The sequence below is a fragment of the Anticarsia gemmatalis genome, chromosome 6 (assembly GCF_050436995.1).
Source record: "Anticarsia gemmatalis isolate Benzon Research Colony breed Stoneville strain chromosome 6, ilAntGemm2 primary, whole genome shotgun sequence".
Taxonomy (NCBI): Eukaryota; Metazoa; Arthropoda; class Insecta; order Lepidoptera; family Erebidae; genus Anticarsia; species Anticarsia gemmatalis.
In genome coordinates, this window is record NC_134750.1 from 3,319,908 (window position 1) to 3,343,707 (window position 23,800).

At 33.2% G+C, this 23,800-nt stretch overlaps 1 protein-coding gene across 4 annotated transcripts in view; it reads right to left on the minus strand.

Moving 5' to 3' along the window:
- LOC142973500 (tachykinin-like peptides receptor 99D) overlaps positions 1-23,800 on the minus strand; it is a 162,664-nt gene that overhangs the window by 53,285 nt on the left and 85,579 nt on the right. For all 4 annotated transcript variants that reach the window (XM_076115265.1, XM_076115268.1, XM_076115266.1 and 1 more), the window contains exon 2: positions 189-240. The gene's annotated coding sequence lies outside the window, so the exon portion shown is untranslated. The remainder of the gene's footprint in view (positions 1-188; positions 241-23,800) is intronic.

Below are 23,800 nucleotides of genomic sequence, written 5' to 3' on the forward strand. Positions count from 1 at the left end.
AAATACAAACAACGGACACAAAGTACAACCAGACCCGATCATTTGTGGATCGCACAAATAATTGTTCCGGGTGGGAATCGAACTCAAGACCTCCCGACGCAGTGGTATCGACGTGGCGACCTAGACCACTGCGCCACAGAGGCAGTCAAATTTGAGAATAAGTTATGGGTGTCATATAAAATATTTACCTAAGTTTTCTAGATGTTTCAATATGTGCTGTATTCTGGATACACGAATGGTCTGAAACAAAAAGACAAGAGATTAAGAATATATTTCACCACCACAAAATTTTCATCTGTCAATTTAGTCTAACAAAAATAGTTTATCTATACTAATATTATAAAACTTTAAAGTTTGAAGTTTGTTTGTTTGAACGCGCTAATCTCAGGAACTACTGGTGCGAATTGAAGTATTATTTTACTTTATAATAATATCTTGTTACATACTAAGTTAATACATCAAGAAAAATTGGTAATGCCATGAATCTATTCACACGCTTGTAATATATTTGGAAATATTAAAAAAATACATCTATACATATCCACCCTTATGTGCAAAAGCAAGTGCTATTATGCCAAGACAGGCTAATAACCCACATGACTTAACTTGATCGCTTGCTCATCAGGCTAAGGTTAAATCGAGCAATCAACAATAGTCGAGGCAATTGAGGCGATTGCCTGTACACTCCACGTATATAATTGCTGCTCTGTTGGACATTCCCAGATATAATTGAGCCTCTATTAGGTTTATAGTATCGGAGCATGGCTCCGAGAAATTCGTAAGAGGCTGCTTTGAGGGTGGCATTAGGATGGAGTATGGTTGGCTTATTTGTGTCTAATTAAGGCAAATTTTATGTTAATCGGTTGCTAAATAATCAAAAACACATAGAATCTTTTATAATTTGATTTAATCCGATACAACGTTTAAGTAGGTATTAATTCGAGCAAGTATCAAAAAGTAAGGTGTTTGAGTTACCGGACTATAGTTTTAAATATATAGCTTTTAAGTCAAAATTACGAACCCTATAGCTTAATAACGGTCTGTTTTAATTAAATTAAAAAATCTCAATCTTTCACAAAAACCTACACACTACCAGCCCACACGGTTTCTTTATTCGAAATAGTAAATTAGCTTTTACATCGCTAGAAATTCAGCACAGTTTCAAGGATATCGTACAAGAACAGTCATTTATCAGTGGGTACCTAACAATAGATCTCGGTGAACACAATATGTTGAATTATTTAACGCGTATAATATTCCAACAAGGGGTTTGTACCACCTGTCGCGACGGAATGAATTATGAACACGTTCAGAATACATGTTACAATTAGAACAGATTAGAAACGGCACTGACCGAGATTGCCTTGTTCCTTAGGCCTGTTTTCCACTAAAACGAAGACAGAACGAGAGGAGATGAGATGTGTTTGAAACAACCATTACTGATTTTGTTATTTACTTGTATTGCTTTTTTGTGTTATTTCGAACTTTCCTCCGGCGTTAAAATTACTGAAAAAAATTCGCTTTAATTTTAGTGTTTAAATTTAATTATTTACTTGATTTAAGGTCAGAGGACGGCCCAAAACTAGATGGGAAACTGTAGTTCAGAAAGATATGAGTGAGTGTGAGGTTACCGAAGACGATGTCCAGGATAGAGCGAAGTGGAGGAGAAAGACCAGGAAGGCTGACCCCACTACCATATGGGACTCATAGCATGGAAGAGAGAGAGAGAGAGAGATTTAAGGTCAGAGCTTATGGATTTAGGGCTGAGCATGTAGCGTTAGAATTGTCGATAACTATTTAGTAGTTGGTAGTACTGTATGTAGAAAACCATTTTAAAGCTTCAGCCAAAATGGTAGAGCAAAACTGAGAAAGCATTTCAATACAAAGTCACTCTCTGTGTGTCTGTGTTTCTGCGGATATTGTAACGCTCATCTCTCATTTGATGGAAAACTGCCCTTACAAAGGTGTCGTAGGTGAAAAGTGATTATGGGGTTTACTAAGTAAATTAATTCATTAAGGGACTACGTAAAGCCGTTAAATGAGGGATCAAAGAGATACGGAAGATAAAATGTAACTGTTTAGGTCTTGAACAAACACATTATGATTATTGCCGTGTTCTAGCAAAGGTTACGAAAATAGACATTACTTAACCGTAGTTCTCAAATGTCGTCTTAGCAAAAAGTGCGCAGTTCAATCACAATTTGATGAAAAATCACATAATCGGTAGAGGTGATAGTTTAGTTTATGATTAAGAAAACGATTAATCCGTTTCTTTTGCAATTGTAGCACTTTTCTGTTATAACTGTCATCAAGTTATCACAGTAATCTGATTGATAATCTGAACTAAAAGTTCTAAGAGGTTATGTCAAACTTAGGTTCACATTTTCTAGAATACAGTGAAGTTTCCAACGTTTGGGACATAATTTTCGAATCCTCCGCCTCGACGGTTATTCTTACATCGGAAAATGTTGGAGCGAACAAAACGGGTTATTATAATGTAATCCCTAAGGACAGCCTGAAAATACTCTACTTATCTGATACTCGAGGCTTAATCGAGAGGAAACTTTCCAAGTGTTATGGATATTGCTTTCTTTTTAATTTTTATTTTGGTTAAGTGTCGTTTAGCTGAAAGAAAATTTACTGGGAAAGGTTTTTGTGTACCTTTTTTAACTTTTGTCGTGACCAAAATTGAGCAGAGAGTATCGTTTAATTTTATAATTCAATAAAATGTATTCATTTCGAAACAACACGCAGTAAAGTTTTAAATAGATTGAGAATTAAAAGAAGTGATTGAACTGGTAGTTTATGGCAAGAGTTCATTTATACTAAGATCTATCTTTATATATTTTTAGAGGTTTTCGTTCTACAGAAAGCAGCAGTTGAAGGTTGGCATTTAATTTAATTAAACCATCAACACACAATTATTATTAATTTAGCATACCAATCACTATAACATCATTAAAAATTCATTCAATATTCTAAACGAACATAATTATCGTAATAGTGTTTCATAATACATGTATAACATCCGTAGCCATAAAGCCACGAACAATTTGCTTGTATTGTGCCGTGAAATACATACAGTTTAATTGATTCAGTGGAGCAACAGGCACATGACAATATGCGGTCGTTGAAGCGTTCGTTCCTATGACATGTATTAACAAGGATTATGGGGTTGATGCTATTGATTAGGATGTGTTTGTTTCGATGTCAATAAGGCAGTAATGTATTTCGGTCGCTCGGTATCGTGTACCCCTGTGTTTAAATGTTTTAGGTTTTAAATTACTTAATACTGGCGTCTTCGGCGATTTCGTTAGCGTATAGTTAAGTGTAAGTTTGTGTTATGTTACGGACAAGACCACGGGTAAAACCTAGTATTTGTGTAGTTCAAAAAATATCCTGCACTAAGAATTGCTCTTGTAACTCGGGGGCTTTTATAAAGATACAAACAACGGACACATAATAAAACCAGGCCCGAAACAACTATTTGTAGATCGCATAAATATTTGTTCCGTGGGGGAATCGAACCCACGACCTCCCGACGCACTGGTGGTGACGTGGGGCCACCTTAACCACTGTGCCACGGAGCCCGCAGTCTATGAGTTATTTGAATACATAAGCTAAAACATTGCTAAGATTCATGAAAATGTGTTCAATCCTTTTGGTGTGATTGAGTAACTAATATCGAAACATTAAACCTTTTTCATTTTGTATTATAAGTATAATAACTGCTGAATTCTTTTGTCTGGCAAAGGATAAGACGAAATATCCAGAGCTGATTGCCAACTTTCGTTAGTTGGAGAGGCACTATAAGAAGAAGAAGAAGAAGAATTATTAGTACCTATAGATTGACTTTGATGTTTCAAAATACTCAATTGATTCAAATCAATCTCAAATTTCTACATGCATTCGAGAATTCAATAATTGTGCATGTTTACCGTTATACAAATTAAATTCCTCTTATTTCTAAAATGTTCCAGAAGAACAACAAATGCGCTCTATGTGTTTTAATTTCCGGTTTGTGTAACGGATTTTTGGAAAGGTTTTTATTATCTTTTCAGGTTGTGCTGTAACAGGGAAGTGTGAGGAAGTAAAGCATGTAAGACACGTTAAAAATCGTATTATGAAGGACGATTTTTAATATATTTTTTGGTATAATTATATACTCTACCCTACCTGCATGTCCAATGTATGATATAAATAGATGTTTGTAAGTCTTACACTTAAAAACAGCTTTACCTCTTTTGAAGAAACATGACAGCAGTAATTAATTGTAAGAACGTTAGATTGGCACATATTATTCTTATAGGTAGGCCATGATTTATATAGTGGGAACGAAAGCAAGGAAAGTATCTAGTAATTTTGAAATGAAAATGAAATAAATAAATGTTAATTTATTACACAAAACAAAATGACAACTTTACTTATATTTTTTACTTGAATTTGAAAGGAATATAACTGTTCTATATCATAACCAAAAGTCAACCTTACTGTTACCTATCACACTTTGTTTCCCTTCTAGACAGATTTATAGCAGATACATAGATACATACAAACAAACATAATATATGTAAATAGTGGGTCGTTTGTCAAGTTGTGTGGAGTACAAACAAAATATTTTCATAGCCTACAGGTGTTTGTTTGACGTTCAGATGTTTACGTAAATTTATTTTTGTTTCTGTTTCGGCTACGTTTGAAGTGCCTTGATGTTTGGTAATATAACTAGCCTTCGTGGTACTTGTGTGAATAAATGTATTTACAGGTTCTGAAATAATATCTCTTGTATAAAGTGAGTTTTGTTTGTAATTATTTTATTACGCATGTTTTTATTATATCTTTGCTATAAAATTAATTATTATATTCACTACTTCTTTATGGGTGACAGTTGGTTGTATAATTTTTGCTAAACCCATTTTTGTATAGCTACAATAATTGCTTATCAACTCGAAAGCGGGCTTGAAGGTTGGTGACAATAATGTAGCATATGAAATAAATTATTTTGGAGAGTAAGGTCCGGTGTGGCCACTTCTGGATAAATGGCATTTATTTATAAACTGTGAAATTTTCAATAGATAGATTTAAAATTTCCACCGCGAAAGGAAGCGCTACTGTACTACAAAACTTTTTAACCACACTTACTGTACGATATTAAGCGAAAATTCCCATACAGAAACTCCACGCATTTAAAATGAAACAGAAAAATAAAAGCAGCAAAGTGCAGCAGCTTCTCTCAAGTGCACGTGAGGTATTCCAGGTCACCTGTTGAGTGTGAACAGGCAAATATATGAGCGTATCAACTACTTGCCACTATTTTTATCTTTTATTACGGCTTTAGAAAGGTAAAAATGAGGTAAGGAGCTATTTTAAACTTGTTATGGACGCTCTTGAATTGCTTTGAAGTTTAAGGTTGAGTTTGTATTTGGATCCTTTGGTCTCTACTTATCCCTTTGTTTTGGTGCAGTGGTTAAAGTGGTCACCTCGCCGCAATAACCATAGCGCCCCGTGTGGCGGGTTCGAATCCCACCCGGGACAAATATTTGTGTGATGAGCACGAGTATTTGTTCTGAGCCTGGTTGTTAATTTATCTTTATAAGTATGTATTTAAAAGTATATAAGGGGGTTTATCAGTTGTTTGGTTACCATAGTAGCTTAGTTTGGAATCAGATGACCGTATTTGAATTGTCCAGAAATATTTATACTTTATTTATTTATTTTATTCCAAAAGTATATACGTGTAAGTATTAGGGTTGACCGTCGACCGCATTTGATGATGGAAAATTTACCAACGTAGTGAAAACCATCAATCAATATCAATTATAAACTTATGGTACCATCAATTGATTGATGTGATGCCGTCCTGGCAGAGATAGTAATTTGGCAATTCGAAAGTGAATATTTTACTCTTATGGTCCCAGTAGTCAATAGAAAGCCGTGCATGCCGAAAATAAAGTAGCTGATGCAAACAGGACACCGACAGCTGCATTAGACTGCGTAACACATATGTCGAAAATAAAAAATTCTGTACAGCTTTCCTAGCTACAAACCTTTCATCAATGTCTCTCTACTAAGTCAGATTATGGTAAGACACGTAAAAAATCCATTAAAAGATTTGTAAATTAGCACAGCTGCCTCTACAAATAACTGTATTAATTATGATTGTACCTCTATATTCTACTTGGTATTTAACTTCTTTGCTACAAACTAACTAGACGCTGACCTTCGAAATATCCGAACCGAACTTTTAAATGAGAAATTCCTACTAAAAGCGAAAATAGCTCTAATCTTCTGAACTACGGCAGTCGAAGACTAAGTAAACCGCAACTTTAAGTTGAGTAAAACATTATCAATCAATTAAGAAAACTAATATATTAGGTAACTAGGTTCTAGAATTACCACATACATTTATATTTATTGCTACGGTAATCAGCCCATATTTTTATTACTATCGAGTACCGGGCGCTTGACATTTTAAATAACTCAAAAACATAGTTCTTGCGCACCCCGCTAGAGGCGCTGGCGCTGATCAACGCAACAGCCACTCGTTTGGCAATAGTCGATAGTGTGTCTATAAGCCGTGGTTAAAATCTAATTAAATTCAGTCGCAGTAAAATTAAAGTGTTTGTGTGTGAATCGTGTAAATTCTCGTATAATTATAACTCCAAACTTTCGCGTTGTATGTTTATTATATAATAGAATACAGAAATTAACGCGAACACGCATTTTACCTAAAAAAACCTTACGGTTCGGCTCCGTTTTTCATGAGCCGTGATCTTAGGCTGGCTATATGTCCTATAATTAGTCGATAATCAAGCAACACAGCTATATTTTAGAAATAATGTAAATTACTATATTTTAAGAACAATTTGAGACGGCAGCTATCACATAATGGATATTTTATTGTGATTGACTGCGCAGTATTCAGTCCCAATTGTTCAATAGTACACGCCAATCACAGTTAGCTGGCGTCGCGGTGCCGATGCTAATGAGTCGCCGTGACTGACAAACGGAAATTAACTTAACTTTTAAACGGCTTTTGATGGTTAAAATTTCATTTTTTATGGTGACGGTCGTAGTGGAAAATTTAATTTAATTGCTATGAATGTAATTTTTTTGGTTCTGTTCACTGGTCGGTAAAAGATCAAGTCGGTTAAGTGACTTTTGACACGAATTGCATAGACGGATATTAGTAGTTTGTAAGCCGATAACAATCGTTAAGCCATGTTAAAACCTGGCACACCAACAAATAAATATTGCAAGCCGTTTGACAATTTACAGCAGCAGAAAGCATTTTTTATAGATTGTAGTATCAATCACATTTTAAAGGTGAGAAAATTAAATAATAGTCTTCAATTATGTTTAAATTTCTTTTTCATGACCAACACGTACATATTGAAAACCATTCTTTACTTAAGAATTTCTTGTAAGATCGTTCTATGTTTGCAATTGCTGGCTTGCTTTCTTCCGGCGTATATTTGTTGTGTTGTTAGTTAATTAATCTTTATTCTAGTTTTTACCATTTCCTATTTGTCTACTTTTTACGTTTCTTTTCCACATTGCTGCAGGAAGTCGGTTCTCTTAGACTTATATTTAATGAAAAAACCTTACTTTTAATTAAAAGTTGTGGTGCCACAAGCCGACATTCGAAAGTGCAAGAAAGCGTGCTTGAAAACTTGGAAGATTGACTAGTGATTACAAAGTACTCATTCCTGTACATATAAATCGAAGAGGGATTTAAGGACCTATAGTAATACAAGAAGAAACAAGAAATAGAAATTAATATTTTTGAGCAAAATTTGCGTGCTCTAATATTATATGTTATATAATTAAATTTAAAATAGTTTTATTGTATTCTCTATATTTGCTACAGTACGTCATTTATGTTAGCGTTGCTTTCCTCTCTCCATAAAATTAGTATTGTAAATTGCTCTGTCCTAAAGAATCAACTAACATGTTCTTTTTTTCGTCTTTTTACTATCCTAACACACTTGTGCTCTTATTTTCACGTAAGTAAACACGACATTCTGCGCTCTATCGATTTTCCATCAAAACAAACCACATCTGTGCATCCAAAACTTCGTTTCCCTTCAGTACATTTATGAAATAAACTTATGAAAAAGTAAACAAGCAAGTTGGGCCGTAAATCTGGTGAATCTTTACGGCTCCATCAACTTCTGAGTTAGTAACATCTTCGTGGTTCAATGTTCGCTGTTTTATCGCTTTTCAAAGTAATTCGCGGTGAGTTTAAAAAATGGGGTTTGAGTGTTTCTTACAAAAAGTTCTTTGGTGTTGTTTGTGCGCTATGAGAGTGTTTTCTTTGTGATCCCGAAGAAATGAGGTGCATTGAACTTGTATGCTTTTAACTAAGTGCTTTTGACAGTAATTATTATTTGTATTCTTACAAAAGTAACCGAATTTATCTTTATCGAACGTTTTGTTCAATAATACTACGACGCCGGATTTATTGCGCATTCTTATGTATAATTTTGTGTTGTCATACGAAAACATTGCATTAATATCTACACGTTTTTAGACATCTTTATCATCATTATTAGGTAGTAACCCAACTTTCTTTGCCCTCCCAGGTCAGCCTAACATTTTATAAAGGTCTTACAATAGTTCATTAACTTTTTTGCTATAGGTATAAAGTATATAAATTCTACGACACAATAAAGAAAGTCATTACGTAAATCCTCTTCGCTATTTTTCCTATTCAAATTAGGTACTTATTATCTTCCAGAATGCCTGTTTTGGGAATTTATGAAGTGTTTATATAAAGAGAAATGACTATCATGGGACGAACTGAGGTTGACACGTTTATGTCCTGTATCCAGGATAATATTTTATATACCTACTTACATACACCCGGGAATGTACGATGTTATCATAGAAAATGTTATGAAAACGAAATAGCTAATTTATTTTGGTTATGAAACAGTTTATTACAGCTCTTTGTGAATTGCGAGTCTTGAAATATTTTACGAGCGAGCACTTTTAGTGCTGAGAGTAAAATGAGTGTATTGTGAACTAATCTAAATCTAATTTGGTATTTTGTGCTATACAAATATTGAATCGAGAGATTTTTTATTTAATTTATTTGATCCTATCTTGGTTATAATATTCTAGTTATCTTTTGCAAGACAACATGTATGGGTGTTAATGAAGCAAAGAAAATTGGAAGGACACTTACGGCAAAAAAGCGTGATTTTATGTATGCAGATATACTTTGATATTTAATATTCTATAATTGCTATAACATTTAATTTCATATAATTTTAGATGAACCTTTTACGAGTACAATTTTAAAAATTATCGTTAACACAGAATACCATAGATTTATTCGTGTTATATGAATCATATGTGCAACAGTAAACTCGAGCTATTCATACAAAAACCAGGGAAGTAAAGTATTTCCCATCTGTATAAAGAATTAATCTGATAAAAGTGCATTAAAATATTTCTAACTACGTAAACCAGAGCAAAGCGAATCGTGCTAAGCTTGGAAACTATCTTAATCATACTACACGTATCTATTTTCTTTCTCTCCACATTTTTCATTGAATTTCTTCATCCAGTTATTAACATCGTAGCTATGCGGTGTGCTTGCGAGCCATTACTACTGATGAGGCAGGGGAATTCTCGGTTGGCAAGTTCAACAGCTTGTTCTAAGTGTAACACAGCTTTAGTTTATTAGTTCATCGAAGTTCACACGAGTATGGGTGAACGTTATGTGTGAATAAACGGTATATTAGCTAGCTCACGTGATAGTTTCATTCAGTTTGTGTATCCTTAGGAAAATTATTGGATAATTATTGTATTATGGAGTTCAATTCTGAGTTCGAAAAAGATGCAGTTGAGAGAAATAAAGACAAACTGAACCTCCTTTCTGTCTGTCAATAAATAGTGCTGTAAAAACAAACGTCGAAACTTCATCCTGTTTATGATGTTTGTTATTGACGGCTATAGCAGGTGGCACAAAAGTTAGGTAAAATCTAGTGAGAGTAGGTGTACAGCTATAATTTTTATAATCCTTTACAGCGGAGATTGGAAATCACTTACGTCTGCGTTATTAAAAAGACTCCTACAGTAGACACTTGTCAAAATATCATCATTTCATGTAAATTCAAATGTCAAACGTTTGCCTAAGACACGATAGTATTTTAACTATGTAATAACTTCACGGCTGGTGCTTTCGTTTAATTTGATTTCATAGACTAATATTCGTCTACCACGTTTTTACAATATGAAAATGGAAATTGGTGGAAAAGCTGCGAAAGGCTATAAAAAGAATAAAACGATGAAGCATTGATTGGCTAGGGAGTAATAAATTCGAATGGACCAATTAAAAGGGATCACGTGTCCCAAATATAGAATTGATACGTCATAAAAATATATTGTAAATGGACTGGATGTCGGTCAATGTGTAAGCTTTTAAATTGAGGTGTCGTAAGAGATCAGCGGTAGTCTTGGGTGGGATTGATCTTACGCAACATATTGTGTTGTTTTACAACGTAGTAACGTCAAAGAAACTGCATTTTGAAAATATTATATAAATTACCTATTATCCTATTGTATTCTCCATGTTCTTCAATTTCAAGTTTACTTGCATTGTTTTACGATTTGACAGTTAGTTAAATTGCAATCTCTCTGAAGAAAACTGCCTTTGCAGTTGCAGCCTGCGCCGAAAGGTCAGCAATTCTAAAGCAAAATGGGTATTCGTGTTTATCTCCGTATTCTATAGATAATATAAACAACTTGCAACGCTAAAAAATAAAACTTATCACTCTCAGAAAAAGCTTATATTTTTGGCGGGTATTGTAGATGGTTACATTTAAGATATCAAGATTTTTGAGGCTATATTTTAGAAATATTTACCCTTATTGACTTGAGATAACGGATACAACATACACAGCAATAAATTGTCACAGCATAAAACGTAAAGAGTCAGGTGAGTTAGATATTATCGTAAACTCATTTCGTATAATGTGATCCCGAGGGATCGATAGCATGTCGAATATGAGCCCAGCCCTATACAAGGGACGTACGATAAAATCATTTTCACATGTAATTATACGAAAAATGTTTGGAGTTAATTAGATTCTCAAAAAATATGTCGAAGTATTTTAAAGTACACGTAAATGTAGATAGAACGTTACTCGATTAGTCTTTTAATTATCTTGATTTTAGATAGCTGTATTTTTTTCCTCTTATATTGGAAAATATCAGCTTTAAATTAAGTCTTTGAGCAAATTAAAAACCATTAGCTTTTATTCGCGGAGTATATTTCATAATGACTATCAGGCCAGTCTGCTATCTAATTAGCTATGGACAAATTTGAAAGCGAAAATTAATCTTAACTTTTACAACGAATTTTAAATGACAAATTTTAATTATTTCCTAAACTAAAATACCTAATTTTCGGAATTATGCGACATACTGCTAATTTAATTACTTACTTTGAAGTTTTGTACAAGAAAATGTTTTACAACACATAGAAAGAACATGCTTCAACGTTTAACAATATTTGTTAGTGCAATACAAAGTTATCAGTGCAATACATCAATATCAGGATCATAATTAAGTTTATCGTAGCCTTAACAATATGAACGACACTTCACTAGATTTAATAATTTTGTTTCACAAAACAAATCGAGTGTAAGCAAACTACATAATGAGACTAGCATTCTTTAATTTGGTAATCATCAATTCCTACTTCCGATACTACACACTAACATACATACTATCACACCTCGCTCCTTGAATACAAAAGGGCCACAAATCGAAAACTATAAATTTTACAGGACAGCCAAAACAAATTTTTGAAACAGTTTTTTTATAATATTTTATATATTTATTAATTAAATATAAGATGTTAATATATCATTAGATGCGTATTTTTTAGCTCTATCTGTCTACAATATAAACTTTGTAATAGCTGTTACCTATTAAGAAAAAAAAGCATATAAGTCCGTTTTGCATTCAAAATTTGAACCAATATCATGAAAAATATGTCAAAAATTAAACACAGTTTTGCAAATAAAAATGGTATATTGTAATTTTTTTGGTAAAAAACCGTATCAAAAAGTTAAATCTTATTAGTAAATAAAACCATAAGTGAATAGACACCAGGAAAACATTGTATTAAACAATCTTAATTAAAAAATCTTTACTTATTATTAAGTAAGTAATATAATAGAGATCAACTTTGTGCGTAACTTTCATTATTTAGTCAAATTAAACATCAATCATCATCATCAATCAATGGGTAACGTGACGGGTAGACTGAGTGGGTTAGTCCCGCTATGGTATGGTCCCGGTATGGCACCCTCTTAAAATACCTATCAAAAAGTCCCGCTATGGTACCCTTCAGTTTTTGGTACTGTTGTAAAGAAAAGTTATACAATGCGTTAAGAAAAAAATAGTATTAATAAAAAATATCTTTTCTTAAACGATTATAGTTAAGCAAGATAATATTTATTGATACTATTTTTTAAACAAATCACGCTCGGTAATTGTCGTTTCACTTCAGGTAGTTACCTGACCAACCGGTTTTTTCGTAAAACAATAGAGACGAGCCCTTCCTCGAATTCGTATCTAGCTCTTCCCTTTTGTTTTTATGAAAATAGAGAGAGACAGTATTATTCCGGGTTTAGTTTGCTATTTAAAGAACAACAATATCAGTAAGGACCTGTTAATTTCATTGCTTTACAAGTACGAACGTTTAATAAGTATTTTTTTCAGTTTCGACGATGAAGCTATGACCAAATTCAATGACTATTTTGTGACTCAGTGGCTTGAATATCCAGACCTCATTTGGTGTTGCCATAATGAACGCCATAGAACAACTAACTTGGCGGAATCATGGAATGGCAGATTCAACAAAATTATTGGAAAAAATCCCAGTTTATTATTGTTTCTGCAAACAATTGGCAACGACACATGTCACTTTGATATAAAACAAGCCAAGTAAGTTGTATTTTTTAGACAATATTTTTAAGCAGATATAATATTTTTAAAAGCAGATATATATTTTTTTACGTAATACGAGTACATAGAAGAATTTGAAAATGGATTTGATTTTATTTATTTTGGTAGATATTATTGGTTGTCGCCTTCTATTACAGACGATTACTGAAAAAAATATAGCTTAACTTAAATAACTGATGATTTTTGTTATAGCTTTCGACTAAAAAGATCACCTATAAATTCAAGAAAAAGAACAAGTATAGAAATCGACCGCCAGATTCAAAAGCTAACAAAAAGTTACGAAAATAAAGCTATCTCCATTGGTGATTTTCTGATTAACATATCAAAGTCAACATTTCGATCAGAACATTTAAAAAAATAGTTTATTTTAATTTTGTTTTTAGCCTATTAAAATGTTTAATACTTTTCTCGATGTTGATTATTTTTTGTAGTTTATGTTTACAATTTGCGCCTTTTTCTCCATGTTGATTATTTGTAATTAATATATTTGTCTAGTTGGTTGTTGATTATTTTTGTAGTTTATATAAATTTACAATTACTGCCTTTTCTCAATGTTGATTATTTGTAACTAATATTTATGTCTGGATGTTGTTTTTATTTGTAGTTTATAATATTTACAGTAATACTTTTCTGAGATGTGGATTTTTTATATATTTTTTATTGTTGATTATTGGTAATTAATATTGTTGATTATTTTAAAAATTACATTGCAATTAATATTTCGTTTTACTGTTTGATATTTTTTTATAAATATTTTGAATTAATAAAAGACTGATTTAATATCGCAAACAGACGTTTTATTGATGCACTCCTAAAAGTATTTATTTATAGATACACTTTTCTTTTCAGTTGTACCTTCTATTGTCTAACGTAGATCTAAAAGATGGGTACCATAGCGGGACTTTTTGGTAGGTATTTTAAGAGGGTGCCATACCGGGACCATACCATAGCGGGACTAACCGGACTGAGTGCAGCAGGAGTATTAAAGAAATAAGATAATAGAAAAGTTTTATGAGTTTAATAAACCTTTATATTTAGCATTCGTGGATTATTCCAAAGCTTTTGGCAGCATCAGTCATTCCGCCATAGAATCATCACTCCATAACCAAGACCTTCTTAAAGATACTATGAAGAATCGAAGCTACATACATCAAACTCATCAAAGCAATATACAACAATCTCTCTAAATCCAAAGAAGCGTGAAACAGGGAGACCCACTATCTCCAAAATTACTTACTAGCACCCTCGAAAAAATTTCAGGAGCCTAGCGGCAATCAAAAGGCATTGTTGTTAGTGGCAAACAGTTAACAAACCTTCGTCTTGCAGACGACGACATTGTCCTATTCTCTTCCTTTGCATTGGAACTCGAATCAATGCTCAAAGATCTGAGCACGGCAAGCCTTCAGATTGGACTAAGTAAGAACCGTACAAAAACCCAGGTTATGACCAACAACACAAAACGTAGGGTCGAGGTAGGCTGACACGTCATACACTATGTCGACGAATACACTTACTTGAGCCAGATAACCTCTTTTAACAACCGACGGGACAAAGAGTTGGACAAACGTGTCACAAGTGCCTGGAAGAGCTCCTGGTCCATGAAAGAGCTAATGAAAGGTAACCTTCCACTGTCACTAAAGCGGAAGCTCGTCGAAATGTTTATACTACCCGTCCTAACCTACGGTGCCCAAACATGGTCCTTTACGGAAAACCAAAAGTAGAAACCGAAGGTTTGCCAGAGAGAAATGGAGCGTAGTATATCAGATGTAAGAAGAACAGATCACGTCCAAAATTCTATACTGCGCTCCCAAACTCGCATAGCCGATTTAGGGAAGAAGACCGCCAGGTTGAAATGGAACTGGGCCGGCCACATTATCCGCATGCAGCCGGAAAGGTGGGCCCGCATATCTACCAACTGGATGCCAGAGGATAGTCATCGCAGACACGGGAGATCTAAACGGAGATGGCGGGATGACCTAGACGCATTTGAAAAGGACTAGTCGGATCTTGCCGCTAAAAGGGCGATTTGAAAGGGAAGGGTCCCCCCTTGCCTTTCCCTGCATCAAAATGTTAAATTTTATTTCGAAAATTTTAACGAAAACTAAAATTTTTATCATGCCAAACGGTCATATTTATGGCCTTCCCATTGTAGCATGCTAAAAATAATTATTTATTCCACAATAATTTATTGCAAAAAGGACGTATTTCAAAATATGCTACTGTTATATTACAAAATATAATAACAAATACTAGTGTTTGAATGCAAAACGGTCGTTTTCAGAAATATGGCATTTTTGTATTACAAAATATGGTAATAAATACTATAATTAGAATGCAAAAAGGACGTTTTCCAAAATATGGCAGTTTTGTATTGTGAAATATAATCACATGAACTTGAAATTATGCACCCAACACAGACGTATTTTGGATTGTGGCACTTTTTCACGCAACTGACGAGCATTTGCGTTGAATCTCCGGGCGCAACTCACAAAGTGGCTGTTTTGCACTGACATTACCTGTGAAAGTGAGCTAATGCAAAAAGGGCAGTAAGTCAGTGCAGCCATAAAATAAGCAAAAATGATGGGGGTTTTTTTTTACTATAAAATATAGTCGGTTCAGGTGTCATTTTTGCAATAAAACGATTTTCATTTTTTTTTGAGTTGTGGCCCTTTTGCATTGAAGGAGCGACCTAATAAACCCGAATGTGTAGGCAGAGGTATATGGAGTATACACACGCTTTGCCATTAATAAAGTAAGTACCATATGATAGGGAGGTGAGCCTATTGCCATTTACCGAGCATACTATCAAAATAGGGTCTACTGTTGATACGTATTGTAGTATAAATTAGAAAAGACCAACTTACTTAGTACTTTGCGCGACCCGGATATTGAAACCCAGACCTCACAATCAGCGGTCGGGTACACTACCGAGGCAGACTGTCTTATATGCATTGATATACATAGATGAAAAACTGGCATCAAACGTAGGTTACTTTTCTTTCATGAATCAACCATTAACGAGCTTTTTATAAATGTGACCATCTTCCGCTCGCGATTTCATCCGCGTGAAAATGTATCCCGTTGTAAAAACAAAGTTTCATACGAAATTTCATCCCCTATTTTATCTCTTTAAGGGTAGAATTTGTCAAAATCCTTTCTTAGCAGATGCCTACGTCATATTAGCTGTGCGTTGATAAATCACTATGTCAGTCAGCCACCACTGAGTTTAAAACATACATAGATGAAAGGAACCGCGAAACCGGGAGTAATTAAACGTATTAATAAGTCTTAACAGGTCAATTAGTCTTAAATAATAAAACACGTATCATCTCCCGCCCACGCGCGTGAAGAACGTATGTAATTGTACATTGTTATAATGTCGCAGGGCGTAGGCAGATGGATACAATGATTAACTTCTAAATACTTTCATTTGACATCTTAACGTGGGACGTTATAAGATTGATCATGTCTTAATTAATATAGCCGGGAACTGTTAAAGATTTCTTTGCTAAACTTAACTAGGCTTGTCACAATTTAATTTGTTCATTAATTATACAATTTTATGTCAGTTTGTGCTTCTTTAACGTCAAAACGATCAAGTTAACTTTAATAAAATTATAGCCTGGTGGATAGATTGTGAAGAAGAAAATAGGTTGTATTATTTTTAACAACAAAACGCTGGTACAAACTATAATTTCTTTTTGCCCAACATTAAATAGGTTTTTTATGAAGTTTGTACTTATTGTTTAGGTAACAAGAGGTACCAACTGCTTATTTTCAACCAGAGAAATTATTTATTCACCAGGAACAGTTACTACAAATATATATTTATTACGTAAGAGGCCAGGAGCAACTATAACTAAGCTGAATTGATGACCATTCTAGTATCACAAATACCCAGGCTTCATATTCTCATGTTTTTACTAAAAACAAACGAGGAAAAATTATATTCAATTTGTATAACTTAGGAAAAGAAGTCACTTTAGTAAATAAAAGCATATTTGATAAATTATTACCATATTTTAGGTCTTTAATTAATAAAATTAGGTGCCATTTTCATTATTTTGCTTAGTCAAATTATGTGAATTAGGTAATAAATAAAATATATTAACAGACAACTCACACATGGTCATTTGATATGGTAACCAAAAATCTTACTTCTATCGATAAATTTATTAGTTTAATCATTGTTAAAAATGCAGGCAAAAGATTTGTTTTAGTATTAGATATTTTGTTTTAAAACCTACTCCTAAGATGCTTAACATGGAATGAAAATATGCTCATAAGCGAAGTCCTACAGGCAGATATTGTGGGGTTAAAACATTTAATTCCTTTAGTAATAATATTTAGGCGCCATACAGCTTATCAAGTTATTTAGAACAACTTGCCAGAACACATTTTACACCTAATACATCCTTAATTATGGATCTCAAGATAAGATTAAACTGTACTAACTACAGTGACCCTAAACTTAGCGTTTCCTTGTTTTGAATTACTTTGGGGTCAATTACTGAGACAAAATGACCGAACTCTAAGTGACTAGTCATTTGTGTCTGTTTTGATTTAGAAGAAAATGTTTTGCATCGCTAAATTATCTTTCGTCATCACTACATATTTAACATTTATTTTTTTTGGTTTTCTCACAAAGTACTGGAAAGACTTTCTGGAGGTTTTTACTAATAGACACAGTGATTAATTAGTAAAATTTTAGTTTATAATTTGTTTATGTTTCATGAAAATTTGCTGTAATATAATGCCAACTGTTGAAGATGTCGAAAAATATCACTGCGATTTGCAAAACATTAAGAAATAATTGAGTGAAAGTACGAACTGTAATAATAAAAACCTGGCAGAATTTGCTGATATAATATCTTTTTATTGACGCATAAACTTTCTAGTCGCCTTATGGAATGAGTAAAGAGTTAAAGTTTGAATTACGAGAGCGATGACGTCACCAAAAGATGTGGGTAGTAGCAAATTTAAGTAATTTCATAGATATTTTAAGCCACGTTACGTAACTAGCCCGAAGATAAATTGGTGATCGGAGAATATCGGTAGTACGGCATTTTATCAAGTTATTACTTAATACCGGTCGGTAGCCAATTTTAAGATAAATTTCGTACCGATATTACCGACAACTTTTTTGCTTTTTTACGTTTTTGAAAGGAAAGTGGTCATTTTACTAGAACATCATAAATTGGCTGCGCTCAGATTGCAGGAAACTATCATCATTATAGATGCGCAGAAGAATTTAAATGTTCATGATTTAAATTATTCTGCGCAAGTGTTAGGTACTTTGACCACTTATAGCACAATTTGAATAGTTTTAGTTTTTTTAAGATTAGTAATGAACTAAAGCATATTTTAACAAAATAGCTCCTTGCACTCTAAAAGGTTTTCACTGAGAAAAGGCGCCCAATAATTTGAATATATAATATCTTATTATTATAACAAAAGTTTGGAAATGGAAAAACGCACAAACAGATTTGATAAAATTTTATACACACAAAGTTTTGACCCTCGGCTAACGTATACTTTAAAATCCAGGAATTTCTTTTCACACAGTCAAAGCCACAAACAGAAGTTAGTATCAGTAAATACGAATTAAAACAACTTCACATTTCTCCACAAAATTGCTCCCGCACTCTAAAAGCTTTTCACAAAGAAAAGTCCCGACAGTTTTATAAATATCAAAAAGTATACAAATCTTAATATTAAAAGGACGTATAAGTTGTTGTCATTCCTTCGTTATTATTAGAAAGCTAATAGCTATGTCAATAATATTACTAATTCATTGTGTTTGTCTAGACTGGAGACGTCTCTTTATTAAACACTAGCTGACCCGCGCAACTTCGCTTGCGTCACATAAGGGAGAACAAAATTTTCCCCGTTTTTGTAACATTTTTCACCCGTACTCTGCTCCTATTGGTAGTAGCGTGATGATATATAGCCTATAACCTCCCTCGATAAATGGACTATCTAACACTGAAAGAATTTTTCAAATCGGACCAGTAGTTCCTGAGATTAGCGCGTTCAAACAAACAAACAAACAAACAAACAAACTCTTCAGCTTTATAATATTAGTATAGATGTTACTATCAACGTCACAACTTCAATGTGATATCTTAATTTTAGATGAGACATTTTTGCTGCTTTATTTTTGTAAGAGTCGCTTAGAAAGTATTAGTTTTAGCTCGCAACTCTGTCCGTTATTATAGTTCTAAGGCTAACTTTCTTCTGCTTGTGTCTTTGTCCGGTTAGAAAGATTTTACGGGGTAAATACAGTGATATTTCAGGTTGTAAAATATCTACGAAAATACGAAGGTTCTTCAAAAACCGTTCAGACGTTTTTGCGTTAAAAAGTATGAAATATACCCGGCATACTTTGACATTTATATATCGTAGGATGTTATTTTTTAACGTCACGTCTATAATGTAATAGTATGTTATTTTTAGATAAGACATTTTTTGCTGCTTTATTTTTAGAACAGTGATTTATTAAACACTTTTTAAACCACTGGAATAAACTTTCTAATATATTTGGTTGCAAATAAGTGACCTTTCCTGCATTTAAGATAATTAATTAGTAACTGTTTTAAATCTAATATTGGTCCTTAAAATTAAAATTTAAATTAGGCTCTATTTTAATTTCAGATTTAGTAACAGCACGGATTCATTTATGTAACAAATATTGTTGTAATATTATTCAAATTTTTATAAAAGTATTGTTAAAATATAAATAAATAATTCATGGAAATGTAGTTAAACTTTAAAATTAATAAGTTTCAGTTTACATGTTTTTGATTATTTTATTTGTAGCAACAAATAATGTTTGCTCACTTAAACATATTAGCTTATGTTTTCAATGTTTAATACTTTACTCACATATATTTTAAAGAGCTCCAAATAATAATATTCCATTTAAATAAAATGTAATTCATTAAACTCGTGAAAAAGCTCCATACTTTACTAATTAGTCAGTTCATTAAATTTATAGAAAAGTATAAAAAATCTCAGCAACTTTCAAACTAAATCAATGATTTTGAAATCGAATGAGCCTTAACTGTGTTCGCTTCAATTACGCCAATGTTCGCTTTTATCTTACTTATAATAAACTTAGAATTATTCATAAAGTCTCAAGCAATTTCTTTGTTATAAAATGATTTCCAATAAGCGAAAAATAAAGATTTTCGTCGTTAGCCCCGTAAAATATGATCTGATTAAAAATAAATATGATTAAGTATTCCTTTCAGGGACTTTGTTATTACCGCTATCGGAGAAAATGGACAGTAATCAAGGACAATTTAGCTTTTTTCTACTTTTTTGCTATTAGCTAGTTGAGCTCACCGGTCAGTAAAAGATGAGTGGGTTTAACCCTTTGACCGCCACGGTCGGCTATACTCGACAAACCAGAACGTGCTCACGACGCTATATTTTTGTCCACATTAGCCGATGAAAGCGTTGTGAGCAATATCTGATTTGTCAAGTATAGCCGACCGAGGCGGTCAAAGGGTTAGTAATGATAGCGTAGATATTCTACAGATGAGTGGCCACATATTGTATTGTGTGCAGAGTATCTCTTTGCTTCGAAGGCATTTAAAAAGTAGTTGGACCACGTCTAGGTCTTCGGGCGGCTTAAGCAACTATGACATTGGGTGGACCAATAACCGTACGATTAATGAATGTATGAATTTCACTCTGTTATCGTACAAGTAAAACAGTGTGGTATTTATTAATATATATGAGTAAAGTTATGCACATTAGAGTTTGACACTCCATTAACTTTAGCGAACAATTTCGTTGAACGCGTTCAAAGTTTATCAATGCACAATTGTTTATAGAATATTAAGTATCTCTACACTCGACACTCGAAAGGTGTTTGGTAAAGTAATGTGCAAGCTGCCAAGAGCCTACAACGACGAATCAAAAATGTATTAATCAACATTTAGGTATGTAGGTTTAATCACGATGAATTCGTTCACTGGTTTTCTGTGTTCTGGTAGCCAGTAGCACGAGTCTGTCAACAGTCGGTACTATCGAGTACCATAGGTTTCACATTTAAAAAGTACTACAAAAATAGTTCCTACGACGCCAGCTAGAGGCACTTATTAGATTTTCATACAAAATTTATCGATAACTAACCATCTGTCGATACTCGATAGTTGTACAGAATCGCGCTACAGTTCAAATGTAGTAACATTACAGTTGTGTAGTATACAACAGTTTATGAAACTATTGTGCATACGAGATACGCTATAATAACATGTAAGAGCAAATGTTTTCACTAACTAACTCGATAAAAACGAATTCACTTGAAGCACTTAGCTATCGTGGAAAACAGACAAATTTGATCAACATCGCAGAGTTAGAATATTGCTCCTCTCGCGTGTAGTCGCGGTACCGTGATGGAATCAATTTTGTTGCGTAAACCGAACCGCTGAGACAATTTAGTCGATAGGCGTTTAGCAAATTGACCCAGACTGCGAACAAACCCGTGTTATTGAGGCACCACGTGAAACGGAACGTTGTTTTATTTGGACTATACTGAGCTATTGCTTGCTTTGGTGGATTGCATTTGTTTAACCATTCTACGACTATTCCGGGATTATAATGATATATGCTAAGATTATTTGTGATTTACAACGATGACGTCACAATAAGCAGGACTTTGTAGCTTTTAAATTATTAACGCTTTTTATTTTACTTACTCCAGACATGTTTCCCGTTCTTGAAATTGTCAAGTTATTTAAAAATTCATCAGAAGTAATAACAAATTCCTAAGGATACGATACACCTTATTTATTCACGTGTCAATTAAAAACCTTGTGAAACTGGGACGATACTACGACATGTTTACTTTTGCCGAAGACGGAACTTCCGAGCGCTTCAACGTCCATCTACCATCTTCTATCAACGGACTATTCCGCTTAGCGAATGTAAACAGCAGTGTATGTAAATAAATAGCATCAGGACTTTGGATGCACGCCAGGAAATGGGTCTTCTTTGTTGTGTTTTAGATAGTGTAAACTTACAACTGTAGTTCTTGTATTACGGGTGCTATGAGTTGGCAAGATAAATACAAATAATAGATGTAGAAAAACTCAGTAAAGGCCGGAATATCACATTTAAACGCGGAAAAAGTTGGGGATAAATGATGACGTGGCGCGTGGTTACTATGTTGTTTTCTTCCACTTATAACAAATGCGTAAGGGCATAATTTGATATTTTTGTGTGTTCCACAAATAGTTGTTTCAGATTTTGTTGTTATTTGTCTCCCTAAAATTTTTGTTTTTCATGGAGCATGAGCCGACAGCAATTTTTTTCTTCTAAAAACGCGTTCGAAGGTCCTAAGTCAGACCACACTGCACAAATTTCTGCTCGGCGAGTACTCGGCTCTTCTAACATAAACGCAGCTCAAGAGAGATATATATATATATATATATATATATAATATATGTACAACTTAAAGGTTATACGAACATTCTAAAGTTCATACATCTTTAGATAACAGTAGGTCTTCATATCATATCGTTGTCAAGTTTCGTCTTTATTCTAGTTACTGAAATGATATTTGATACTATATGTTTGGTAACTGAGAGTCCTATTGTTAATCTTATTACGAAGACATATGTGTTTGTGATATGTACTGAATTTAGGATTTAACTAAAATAAAGGGGTATTGTCTGCTCTGTGTCGAGATTTAAAGACGTATTTTAGTACAGAGATATACTAAGTCATAGTAACTTAAAGTTCATATTATATTTATCGTTTGACTGCTTCATTTGAATGTAAAGAAAATGTTTTATGATGAACGGTTTATAAATTGTCTACAAGAACTTTTCAAACACATCTCTTAAAATCTGCCAAAAAACAGAAAAAGTTTTATTAAAAAAGGATTCTCCCTAAATTATAATTAGTTGTATCAACTATGATTCAAATACATCCTCACTGAAAAATTATAAGGTGTTTATTTTTTTTAACGTCTCACTTGACATCTTTGCAATCATCTTCTTTATAATGGGGAATCAAAACAAGTAGCAATAAAAGAACGAAGTAACTTTTCCTTCACAGACACTCTTGGCTGGTACCATTATCTGTTCTATGTCTTGGCAGTCCACGACACATTAATCTACTTCAACAAAGCACTGCATTTATTTATTTTTCCGATGTCGTTGCCAAATTGTCTGTTTTACAAAAACACGCGGAGTTTTCTTTTAGTATTTTCTACTGGTACAAAGCGTACAAAATGTGCCAAATAGTTTTATAGTTTGGAATACTGTACAAATGGCACCTGATAAGATTTCTAAAAGTCTCTTTAATGGTTACTATTATAAACACTGGTAAGCGTAGCAAAATAATTTTTAACAGTTGCTTTTCTATCGTCAGAAAACTTACGTTTAAGAATAAAATTATTAAATTCTTGACAAAAAAGGTTTGGAAAAATTGTTAAAAACTAACGCATTTTTCTTCAAAGAAAGTTATCTAACTGTGGAAAAATCGACCCAAAGACCACTTAAGCTAAAGAACAAACACTTAATACTAACTTCGACACACTTTATAAAACCGATCACCATAGTTTTTTCTTTGTTTAAATGAATAAGATATAAGATAATGTTCTGTATGACAAGATGTATGAATGTGAATGAGGCAAGGTAAGTTTGTAAAGATCGTACTAAGTGGCGTTTTTTGGACTCTGCCTACCCGTATAGGAAAAACGCCTGATATTATGTATGTATGTAGATGGAAGAGTATGTAGATAGAGTTGGTTTCTTTCTATGAATCTATTTTCAAGTTTCATCTTCATAAGCAGCTTCAA